Below are 12,841 nucleotides of genomic sequence, written 5' to 3' on the forward strand. Positions count from 1 at the left end.
TGTGATAATATTAATTTAATAATCAAGGAGCTGTGCAGAAGGCATTAACCTCAATTAAGCTCATTACCAGCCTACCCTGGAAATCCCCTGGGCTTTTAAATCTTCCGCGATGAGGAGCTGACAATGTATTGAGAGAGGGCAAGATCAGCTCCGCAACCTCCTTGCCTCCCACCCCCATTCAGCTTCTCGGGGAGAATTAATGCCGTTGACTTGAGCTCGGTGAACGTTTTAAATAATTCTTGACCTTTATCAAGAGTATGGTCGTTGCCCCTGACATCTCGGGAAACGGGAGAAGCCCAAGAGGCGGCGACGTTGCGCTCCTCACAAGTCGTGCCTGAGCCTGGACTGGCGGCGCCCGTCGAGAGGAGCCCCAGCGAAGCGGGGCGGAAAGCGCAAATCGCCGGATTTTGTCGCCGCTGGTAGAAAAGAGCATTGTCGGAACCTGGAAGCCAGTTGAACGTGTGAAATCACAAACCCTCTCCCCGAGAAAAAGGGGCACTCGGAAACTTGGGCGGGCCCGGTCATTGCAGAGCGAGTCGGGCCTCCCATTTCCACGCGGGAAAGGCCAAGAAGGACGAGAGCCAGCTGTTCCGCCCCGTGCCACTCAGATCCATCCTGGCGGCGTATTTGGGGAGGGCGAGCAGAGGTAGAAAGCGGGAGTCCAACTGGGGCAGATCATTTTCTACTGCCGAGCAAAACTCCCGAGGCCTTTCCAGCGTGAAATTCCTTCCCGGGAAGAGGGGGAATGGATCTGCAGCGAAGCAAACGAAAAAAAAACGTTCTGTTTAGGTTTGCGATTGGGGCAGATGCTAACCGTGGACAGCAAACCCGGCAGAACGCCGCTCTTTCATATGCTCCCTGACAGAGTCGTTTTCCCAAGGAAAGGCGATCGGGGTGGAGACACATCGGCAATATTGTTTGGCAATATCTGCATTGCCTCTTGGACTTCCGCCTGTTGTCCGGTCTGTTGGATTTGGCCCGAGGAATCGTCATCATACATCACTGCGCATGACGATTTTCAGAGTATAAAAGGGAAGTCCCTGCCCCCAGGAGCTTCCAATCTATAATTCAACACACCGGAAACAGCAAAGGGAGGGAAGGGAAATGGAGGTCAGGAATAAACAAGGCAAGAATATGCCCTCACGTCAGTGCCGGCTCCTTCGACTTAATTACAGGACAGTACCGGGGTTGTCCCCAGGGCCGACCAGAGGGGGAGAAGCCGGTACAAATTACCGGGCGCCGGTTGGGAAGGGGGCCTACTATGTTGCATATGTTTTTGTCTTTCTCGGTAGTACCATTATTTGTGGATTGTTTTTGACATCCATTGTAAATTTCAGAGAAAATAAAAGATTAAAGTGTAAAGATTTTTAGCCTGTTCGCCCTCGCTGGGGGCTCCCAAAAATGTTTTTCACCGACCGAACCCGCTCTCGGCGGCCCTGGATGGCCCAAAGGCTTTACCAGCTAAGACGTTCAAATCCCTGTGGCCAAGCCCGCCGTTCAGCCTGGGCCATCCCGTTTTTCTCCGTTTACCCTCTGGCGAGGGAGCGATGAGGATAACAATAGCTTGCACCCCGTGCCCTTTGGGCTTGCCCTACGGTCTCTGCCGATCATCCTTCCCTGGTCGTCTTTCTCCTTTTGCCTCCGGTGCTTTCACCAGGGGCGGCGTCTCGGGGACCGGAGAGGCGGACTATAGGGAAAGTCGGAGACTTCTTAGGGCCCTTCTGGGGCAAAACGGCCAACCCGGATGCGACCTTTGCAGCCCGCTTAATATTGACCGTCGCTCACCTCGCCGAAGAGAGGAGCGGCGGCTGTCTGGAAGATAATTGTTTCTTGATAAGCCGCCCCGAAGAGCGCAGGACAGAACAAAGGGCAATAAGGTGGGGGGGAGACTTTTCTCCTCGGAACTATTACAGACGCTGAAGGTGCTCTTTCCATTCATTGATAAAGATGTCTGGGGGGAACAACGTCCCTTCTCGGGCGCCCGCAATTCCTCCCCCCACCCGTGAATCCCGCCCTCCCTAAGACCACCCTGGGGGGGGGCGCGCGGAGACGCACGAGGCCCGGGCTTTCTGTCCACCAGCAAAGGTGCCCGGGAGAGTTTCTCCTTCTCCCGCGATGACCTTTCCGTGCTCTCGGCAGGCATTTCTGATCAATGCTCACGGCGCGGAGGATGAGAATCCCCCCGTCCCCCTTCCCCCCGTCCCCGCCCCACGTAAATCCATCAAAGTGACCTTCCCAATATAACAAGGGCTGCTAAACTGTTTTACCACCACGATAAATGTCCTTAATTTCCCTGAGATCTGCCTGCGCTGCCGCAAGGCGATGATGAATGGAGGAAAAGAAAAGGTTCATTTGTTGAGTGGACTTGGGAAGATGGAATGAAACATGAAGTTTGGGGCCGAAACTCTGGGCCGGGCCGGGGAACCTCTGGGAGCGGAGGAGGGGAGGAGAGCGGGCGGCGGGCAGAAAACCTTCATTTTTGAAGCAGGCCTGCCGCCCGCTTCCTTCTTCCAGTCTAGCGCGGGTCCGCAGGCGGTCCCCGACCAAAGGGCTGCCCAGGCCTCCTCGGGGCCACCCCTACGCCAAGAGCAAGAGCGGGTGTCAACGACCGGAGAGGCCGCCCCTTCGCTGGACGGCAGAAAAGGAGGCCCGGTGACTGGGCGGCGCCCTTCAACAGCCTCCAAAGGGGGGGGGGAGCCAAGGGAACGCTAGGCTTCCTCGCTAGCTTCAAGAGGCCGAGAGGTGGTGGTGGCCCTCCACGCCTTCCTTTGCACGCTGAGGGTCCTCCTTCGAAGCCTGCCCTTCCTTCTACCGATGTGAGGGGCCCTTCCCGACAGCGTCGCTCCTAAACTCAGAGGTGCGCTGCCGGCCTGGGTGGAGCTGGGGTGCCCAGAGGGGACAGCGGAGACCAGCAGGGTCTGGGGGCAGCCAAACCTGAGCAGCTGGGAGGGGAGGGGAGCCTCCCCTCTCCTCTCACCTGGAGCCGTCGCGCTCCTGACCGAGGTGGCAGCCCTGCCGTCGGAAAACGCCCCAGAAAGCTGCTGGGCGGCGGGGGAGGGGAGAGAGAGCTGTAGCCTTGCATATATTGGGGGGATTTCCCCGACCACCCCGCCTTCCCTTCTGCCTCTGAAAGACGGACAGCAGAAGAGAGCGGCCTGCGGCCAGGGAAGAGGCTGTGTGACCCGAGCCGGCCAGGAGCGGAGAGAGCTGGGCCCGCCACAACTCGCAGAGGCCCCCAGAATCAGCGCCCACTTTCCCGAGAACAGATAACTGGAGACGGCAGATGGATGGAGATGGCGCAAATGAGCCTCTAATTGACAATCAATTGTGATTAGGAGCAATAGAAGGCCTTCCTCCTGAGCCTGCCGGGGGGGGGAGCCCAAGCCTGGGAGGCGCCGCAGACGCTCCCCCTTCTCCGCCCCGCCCCCGTTAATAACGCCCCGGAGGGACACCAGCCAGCCTCTGGCCTACAAGCAAAAACAAAACCGGCGCAGGAGCGTGGCTCCTTTCTGCTCGAGGGCACCTGCTTCCCCGGTTCAGTTTCCTCCCTGGGGACCGTTCACGGCCTTACTTCGCTATTAATGGCTCGCCACAGCTAGAAGGCCTCAGTGAGAGAAGTGCTGGGCGGCGGCGGCCGGGGGGGGGGAGGTCTTGCGGGATGAGAGTTTTCCCCACCCAGAGAGAGGGGGGGGAGACGGGTTCCTGAGAGTAAGGACCAGGGGACATCTGATCAAGGACCGCGCGTCGGCATCTCCCTGAAGCACCGTCTACTTTTCACAAAGAGCAACGGGCTTTTCTACCAACGTCGAACGGGAGTGCGTGGTGCTTTGGGAAACCAACAGAATCTTCCCTCTCCTCGGGACGGACGGCCGCTCGGGAGAGGCCGCCGGGTTCCTGCATAGGATCAGAGATTTCGCTAGTTCCACCCCGGAGATCATTGATCATCTCTAGAGAAAGCATTAGTAAACGCCCTGAAGTGTTAGTAAGTCCTAAAACACCCTACTTGTGAGGGGGGGGAGTCCTGCTTAAAAAACAAAGCCGGGCCTATGATGTGTGGGAGGAGCAGTGCTGGGCTCAATTCTCTCGTGCCTTCAGGGACTCCCCTGGGTCCAGCCCGCTGATGGGCTAATCATGCCCGAGCCCTACCAAAATTACAGCTGATTGCTTTAGCCATTATTACTTCCAAGTTTTAATTTCTGCTTTCCAAAGGATCATTGCTCGCGGTAATTGCAAAAGACCTGCCCTTGTATGTGTCACTAGCCTCGAAGACAAAAGGAACAGAAGGGGGGAAAGACCTAATTCCCCCTATATCCCTTCTCTGTTCCCGGCCTTTCTTTTGGCAGGTAATTCAAACCAAGCCGTGAGGTAGACATCCAAAGCGAGAACGTCATGAAAGCAGCAAATTAGAGAAAATTCTAGATGACAAAAGAAATGGGATTCCCCGCCACCTTCGGTGATTCAGAAGTCTTGTTTTTTTATTGTGTATTTTAGATGAAATGAAAGTTCTTGGATGGGGAGGTTTTATTCCCTCCCGCCCCCTCGTGCTGCTTTTCAGAACGACTTGGCCGTCCCGCTTTTATCCGGCGGGGCTATATGTCTCTTGCTAGTTCCTTCTCCCACTAATTCCAGAGCATTGTCCAGAGACCCTGAATGCCGAACAGGTTGTTCGAGGTAAGGAAAACAACTGGACAGGATTTCCCTTAATAACTATGGGCCAGATGAGCCGCGAGGGCGCGTTAGACGTCTCGCGCCTCCAGCGAAACGACCCAAACCTTCTCCTGGGTCCTTGCGACTACCTCTCTGCGAATGTGGAGAGCGACGATTTCAAAGGCCGGCCAAGCGACGGGCGCGGGTGAGTTGTGCGCGCCACTAAAGCCCCTGGGCGGAATCGAGTTCTCCAGTTGCGAGGAAGCGGGCTGCTGCGCCCCGACTGACGGCAAAGCGCCGAATCGCAGCATTTCTGCGGGTCCCGCAATCATTTCAAAGAGAGCGCCTCCTTCTCCTCCCACCTCTCCAAATAAGGCTATTTAGATGCTTTCCAGATGAGTGGAGGGGCGCTGAAACAGAGCTGACAGCTGAGTATATCTCCCGCAACGCTGCTATCCTTCACTCTCACCGCCCCGCCCCGCCGCAGCCGCCTCTGCCTCTGCCCGCGCGCACACGAGCTTCTGGGGGGCTCCTCCGGGACCGTTATGGGCAAGGGATTAATTTGCAGCCAATTACCACCGGGTGCTCAATATGAATGCATAAATAAGCCACAGTGCGGCGAGAAGGCGGGTGGGATCGATGTTTAGGCTGCCCCGCAAGGAGGCGAGGTGAGAGGGGGCAGCAGGGGGTGTCTTTGGAGCGGGGCATTCCCCCCCCCCGCGCGTGCGTGACGTGCTTTCTCCGCCAAGCTCCTGCTCCTCACCCTCACCGGAGCGGAGGGGGTGTTTCCAGGCGAAGTTTGCCCGAGGAAGTCATCTGGAGAAGGGGAGAGGGCCGAGGAGGGTGGGGTGCTCTGCGAGGAGTCATGAACGTGAGCCGAGACAAGGCTCAGGTGGGTGACGTCTCTATTCCGGCTGCAGCAGTGGCGGCGGCGGCGGCGAGCCCTCCGGAGTGCCTCTCGGGGGAGCCTGGGTCCTGCAGCTGGCGGAGGGGCAGTATGGACGGGCATGCGGAGCAGCGCCTGGCGCCCAGCAACGACCTACCTCCGGTTTATTCCTGCCCGGTGAGCAGGGACCGGCCGGGAAGCGAGAACGCCAACAATACTCCGGGGATGGAGGGGGCGGGCGCAGCCTTGCCCGTCGTGCACAGAACGACGTCTTTCTCGGTGCTAGACATCTTGGACCCCAACAAATTCAACAGCAAAAGCCGGAGGCACTGCGCCGTGCTCTACAAAGCCGCGGCGGGGGGAGAATACACACTGGTGACCGAGGAGAAGCTCGAGGAGGCAGGAGCGGATGCCAAGGCTCTGGCCGAGGATTTCCAGGCAGGCAGGAGGAAATCCACCCCCGACTTGCGCAGTAAGTACCGCTGACAGCTCCCCACTCCCCACCCCCAGCCAGCAGCAAAAGCGCTCAGGGAATCTGCTTCCCAGGACGGACCTTCGTGGGTCCCGTCGAATCGCACACATCGGTCCTCTGCTTCTTTCTTGCTTCAGAAGAGGCTTCTCTTGCTGTCGCCCTGGGGCCACAAAGGGGACGCTGGAGGCACACACCAGGCCCCTTCAGAGGTGAGGGGGGAAAGCGCTTGGCGAAACTCTCCCCAGTCAGCCGCCCAACGTTTTCTGCTGGGCAATGGCATCGACCGGGAGGGTCGCCCGCAGAGTCCCAGGCAAGGCAGGACGAGGGAGCAGCAAGCCAGCTGCGAGGAGACCGAGCCGAGCCTCTCCTTCCTCCCGGCCTTGGGAATCTGCTGAGCTGGGCCAGGCTCTTGCCGGAGAGAAAGGGGTCCGGGCCGCGCTCCAGCGTCGGAAGGGTTCGCTTGGGGTGCCCTGGAGGCCCGGCCGGACTCTGCGCTGTTTCCCAGGGCTCAGAAGGAAGGGGATGCCCGAGGCCAAGCAACTCCCCCCTCCCCAATGCGCGTTTCCGGGAAGGGTTCGCAAGGGCTTGCACCCACGTCCAGCGCGCCGGCGACTGGCAGTTGCGAGGTCCCACCGCGTGGTGCAGCCCAAGACCAGGTTTCCAGGGCTGATCCTGGCCGTCCCAAGTGAGGTCCTTCAGTCAAAGATGTCTCCGGAGGGCTTTGGGGTGTTTTCTTCCTCTCCCTTGTACAGCCACCCGCACAACCTGCTTCACTCTTGCTCAGGGGGACAAATTCAATCCCCCCACCTCGCCTTTCCCCCCCAGGACAAATCAGACTAATTGTGACAAAATGCTGGTTATCTCTGGAAAAACAATTAAATTCCTTCGATTACATTTAAAGTAAAATGTGCTTAGCAGCGTAAAGAGGCTGCGTAATAGGGGGAAATCGGCCCAGAGTGGCGCGTAGGACTGAGCGGGTCGATATCCTATTATCGAATTGTGCATATCTCTTTCAAGCACCTTGCAAACTCTGGCCTAACATCTAAATTATAGGGTCAAAATTCGGATAATTACTCGATTAAAACCCATTACACTTATTAGGGCTGGCTATCGACCGGGCAGGGCGTTCGACCCGGGCGCCAGATTGCTTTTTCTTCCCTGCCCTCCCTCCAAGCCGTCTTCCCATGGCCTGGTCCCAGCCGCCCCCCTCTCCAGTTCCCAGGGCCGGACCACTGGGGGGGGGGATGAAGGGTGAGAGGAGGGGACGGGCGGGCGGGCGCTTTCTCTGCCTCTGGAGGAGGAGGCCGCTTTCGTCCGCCCCAGGAAAGCAGCAGAGCTGCGCGGCCTGTTCCTGTCCCCGACCCCGACCCCGGGAGCAGGCCAAGGGCGGAGGCACAACCTGCCCTGGCAGGCCTTCGCGGCTGCCCCGGCACACCGGTTCTCTTTTCCCGATCTTCTCTCGGGGCCTCGGCGGAGCCCGCGCCTCCTTCACCGCCTCTTTTGGCTCCGGGGTTGGTCCCGAGTGCCCCTGGTCAGCGACCCCGGCCACTGAGGAAGAACGGCCTTCAAGCAGCGCTCCGTTGCCATCGCGGTCGCGAAGAGGAGAACCAAGGGCTGCGGCAGCCCGGCGCCTTGCTGCTTTGTGGCCCGACGCCAGGTCCCCGCGCTCCTCTGCCGGTCCTTCTAACCGGGGTGATGGGTGGAGGAGGTGAGGTGAGTTGGTGGCCTGTCACACGTTTTCTGGGGCCTCCCCTTGATCGGCAGGCGTGCGGCATTTCCACCTTACTTTGAGCGCCATCGAGTGGGAAATCACCCTACCAAATCTCTACCGAAATGTATTCCTTTTAATTGCGGTAGCTACAGGGGAAGTCCCCGCTTTTCCGGCATTTCGCGAGACATGTCACGCCTCTCTCTATGCTTTTAAAAATCAAACCGTTTAGCAGCTTGCCCAGCCTTTAATTTAAATGTTCCGGCCGCGCTCTGGCATTTCTACACATTCACCCCTGAGGGTGAACGCCCGGTTTTGGAAAGTATGGAAAGAGGGTGATTGTCCGACAATCTCCCACTTGAAAGATTCGGTTTGGGGTTCTTTCGCCGAGTAGGGACCAAGGAAAAGCAGCCCACATTAAAACAATTTCGCAATGAATTCTTTTTCACGGAGCTCGATTTGAGATTAGTTGTACAATTAGTTACGCTTTAGAGGAGGTCGATATCGCATGCGGGGTGGGAATCTGTCTCTTTTACGCCCTTGTGTTGTATCCTGGATTTCGGGTTTCCTCCGATAATTTAACTGCATGAACTTCACTGAGAGGTTTGGGGAGTGTAACGATTTAAGGCAAACAAACAATTGCCGCCCCCGCCCCCCACGTCTTGCCTCCCGAGAGCTGCTTGCCTTCCAAAAGGGGATTATCGCTTCCCGTTTTGGGTCGTTGGCAAAAGCAAAACACCGGGGAGATCTTGGGGCACTGACAAGAGCCCGACTCTCGCCGGAGCCCCATTAACTGGTGATTAATATATAACCTCAAATAAATTAAGGGATCGCTAACTGCTTTGTACATTATACAAAATGGGTTTAATTAAGTTTGGATCTGCTCTGGCAATCGATACAAGTATTTGGTCCACTTAAATCCTCCTTCCCGGGGGTAACGAAATAACAAATAAGGGACAGAGACATTTCTGAAGTGCCTGTTCTTGTTCGGCTCCGGGCAAGTGAGTTTCCTTCAGATCAAGGGGACTTTCTTCGATGTTTCCCCCCGTTTTAATTTTTTAAAGATCAGGCTGCAAACGTCATTTCGCCTGCCTGCCTTAATTTCTCCTTCAACGCGTCTTCTGCGGTGGGGAGTGATTGCGCCATCTTTCAACCACTTTGCGGTGCAGGACGAAAAGTGTTGGGGGGGTGTAACTCCCCCCCCTTTGCACACTCATCGGGCTGAACGGCGTTTTTAATCTGGGCTGCTCCCGCGACTTCGCCAAAGATCTGGCCAAGCGACGAGGCGAGCGCCGTCCGCTTTCGCGAGCTTCTCCTTCTGCACCTTGCACAGACTCGGAGACAGCCAGCGAAAGGCACCCGTTGCTGTGCGAACGACATCGTGCATCAGGTTTTGAGATCTTTTGGCTCAGGCTTCCTTTTTTCTTTTTTAAGTTGGGCCTTTGTCCTCCTCCTCGTCTCTCGCCCCCCTCCAAGTCCTTTCGGCAAGCCAAAATAACGTGCCCTTTCTGATTTGGGCGTGACTTCCGACGAAGGCCGGAGGCCAGAATGCGAGGCGCCTCGGGAGTGATTCCAGGAGCCCAAGGGGGCTTCGAGGGCCATCTCTCCCCCAGCCGCCCCACCCATACCTTATAAGAAAAGACTTTGGCAACTCGGGGGTTCGGCTGAGTTTGTGGCGCGGCCCGGAAAGCGACACGTTCCGCAAGGCTGGCGGAAGCCCTTCTGGGTATCCCCACCTGTGGGCGCTTTCAAACAGAGGCCGCGCGCAGGCAGCTCAGCCCTTGCCGTTGTTTGCGTTCCTGACTTCGCCACGAAACAACAAACAGAGCGGGACCCCTGCAAAGCAGCGAGAGGGCAGGGTTTTCCCCCCTCCCCCCTTTCGACCCCCCTCCCTCTCCCCAACGTCACCCCCAAATTATCCCCGCGGGTCCCTCAGTAAATAGACCCGGCGGCTTAAAAAGCGAAGCCCCCACCTCCAGCCCTCGCCGTCCCTCCAGGTCTCTCCACTCCGGTTCCTCCCGCCTGGCCTCCCCCGTTCCCTTTCCTATGGCGTGCACACCGCAGGGCCCCTGTCCCCAAATTGTCAGTCCCCGCCTCAAGGGAGGCAGACTGAGGAAGGCCCCGCCACAGAGCCTCCACCCTCCAGACGGCCACGCGCTTTTCTTTCTCGAGCGGGAATGTCCGGGGGTGGGGGTGGGAGCCGTCCCTTGCTTGGAGGACAGCCGAAATGCCCTGGCCTCGGAGAAACTTGAACGGCGGATCTACCCCTCTAGTGGGTCTCAATGGGCAGACCTGCTGTCTGTCTACAGATGGACGTGGCGGGAAGGCCTTTCCGTTCACTGCCTCCAGCCCGGGATTCATTAATCGCACTGCTTCCACGGTCAACTTCACAACTCACTTCATTTCTCTTTCAAAACAAAACAAAACACAAAATCCTCAAACTCCAGGTGAACAACAGTGGAGTACACTGCAGGATTGTCCTACACTACCTCCCCGGCCCTTCAGCAAAAAGTCCCGGGCGATCATCTGAAGGTACGTAAGGCCACCATCTTGCTGAAGCTAAGCAGGTCTGAGTCTGGTCAGTGTCCGCCTGGGAACCACATGTGTACCGCCTTGGGTTCTGGGCAGGGTACAAATGTACTAAATGAATGAACAAATAAAACGAGTGGAACATCACCGAATTACTTTGCAGAGCGGGCTTAACTCACGCGCTCGCAGCCAGCGTTCTATTCCCGGCTGGCCATGGCGGTATATTGATGGGCGTTAGGTGCATTTGTTTACAAATTCAGAAGAATTTTTTATGTGTGAAATAAGACCCCAGTTGGAAGTCTTCTCTTTGCTGTGACCTTTTGTTTTTGAGTTGACATCCTATGCTCCAGTTACAGCTACGCTAAAGTCCTAGACACCTGAAGTGTTTTGTGCGATGCAACAATCACTTCTCCCCCGGGCAAGACCAGCGGAAAAGATTTAACCACAAACCAAGAGTCTAGATAATGGGTGTTTCACTGTAGACTTCTCTTTGTCTAATTGGCTAGATCTGCTTTCCGAAATATTGGGAGGTTTACCACAAAACAAACGAGGAGAATGCTGCCTGCATACTTTGCCTTATTTCAGGTTCTACAAATGCTGGAAACTCTCTCTGCACACACGTATATATATGAAAGCTGGGAATCTAGGAATTAAGGTTGGAGGATTTGCCCGCTTTCTTCTGACCACCTAGCCGCCATTATGAATAACAATTCAAAGTGGCCGAGCCATTTGTGGGGTGACACGAGAGACTGTGACCCCAACTAGTCAGTTATCTGAATAACTGCAGATCCATACATGTCTGCAGGGCTGTAGTTTGAGGAGCAACTCACTTCTTTTGGGGAGGGGTAGTTTACAGGATGGGAAAACGCCTTTCACGTCTTGATTTTCCAGCGGGGAGAAAAATTCCTTTGCCTGCCGCCCGGCAGGGTCTGGAGCCACCGGAGTACACTGGGAACTGGAACTGAGGGACTCAGGTTGTGGGCTGGGAGAGTTCAGCAAAACGGGGAGCTCAAACATGGGGATGAGGAATCTGCATCCCCGCGTGCCTGGTCAAGACTGAACGACGGGCAGCATCCAGTATTGGACTGCTCCTTCGAGCAGGCAAGCCAACCCTCCGGGCTGCAGTCCTTGTCGGAATTTCTCTATTGAGATGTGTAGCAGAGTTGCATAGCGCTGTGGAATGGAGAGTATTGAGCGAGCTTAGTGTGTGTGTTTGAATCTTTGCTAAGATTCTACCTTCCCTGCAAATTAGTCAGACAGAGACTTTAAGCTTTAAAATAAGAAACAACTACTTTATTCCGGAAGTACATGCTTGATAGGAAAGAGTTCTATATCTAGCTAACTGACTATGTTGGAGCAGCGAGCACTGGTCCCAGTACTCGCCCTCATCCTGGATGAGAAGAGAGACAAAGAGAAGATGTCTTCTCTCTGGAGAGAAAGAGAACACTGGCTTGGGAAGGCCGGAAGGAACTGGGATCAAACATCCTGTTGCTTATCAGTCTAGCAGGAAGGGAAGAGATGGCAGGATCAAAGGGACAGGTATAGCCTCAACCAGCAAGAGGTCTAGCTCTCTAGCTACCCTTATTAACCCCACGCAGCCTCAACCCACCAAGTTGGAGTTGAACCTCATACATGCCAACAGTCCTGGCGCCAGCGTACCACCAGGCCTCCCAGGGCCTAGCCGCCTGCTTGGAGCTTGGGAGACGGGGTGGTGAGGAGGGCCATGGCAGCCCGCCAGGGTAACCCCTTTCGCTTGTGTGCGCAGAGACCGGGGAGCTGTACCTGAGCGAGGAGGAGTCGGAATTGGACTCGAGCAACCGGAGGAGCCCCTACGCGGAGAGCGAAGCACCGGAGGACGAGGAGGACGACGAGGAGGAGCTGTGCAGCGAGGAGAGCAGCAACAGCGAGGGAGGCAGGAGCGGTCACCTCGGGGGCGCCGTCGAGGCGGGCTGCGGCCTCCACACGGAGGAAGCGGGGACTCAGCCGCCGCCGCCGCCAGCGGGGGTCCAGCAGCAGCAGCAGCCGCAGCAGCCGCAGCCACCTGAGTCGCAGCAGCAGCAGCAGCAGCAGGCGGCGGTGGCAACGCCGCCGCCTTCCAGCAAAGCCAAGCGGAAGCGCCCCGGCTCGGACTCCAAGTCCGGCAAGCCCCGGCGGGCGCGGACAGCCTTCACGTACGAGCAGCTGGTGGCGCTGGAGAACAAGTTCAAGGCCACACGGTACCTGTCGGTGTGCGAGCGCCTCAACCTGGCGCTGTCGCTTAGCCTCACCGAGACGCAAGTCAAGATCTGGTTCCAAAACCGGCGGACCAAGTGGAAGAAGCAGAACCCGGGCGCCGACACCAGTGCCCCGACGGGCGGCGGTGGCGGCGGCGCTGGGGGTCTGCCGGGGGCACTCAGCCCACTCAGCCACTCGCCGCCCATGGCCAACCACGGCCTGGCCATGCACGGCCCACCGGGCGCCTACGCCAGCCACCCAGCCAGCGGGCTGGTGTGCGCAGCCCAGCTGCCTTTTCTGCCCAGCCCTGCCGCCGTCCTCTCGCCCTTTGTCCTGGGCTCGCAGACCTACGGCGCGCCCGCCTTCTACACGCCGCACCTCTGAA

This window comes from Rhineura floridana, chromosome 5, assembly GCF_030035675.1.
Source record: "Rhineura floridana isolate rRhiFlo1 chromosome 5, rRhiFlo1.hap2, whole genome shotgun sequence".
In the NCBI taxonomy this organism is placed as follows: domain Eukaryota; kingdom Metazoa; phylum Chordata; class Lepidosauria; order Squamata; family Rhineuridae; genus Rhineura; species Rhineura floridana.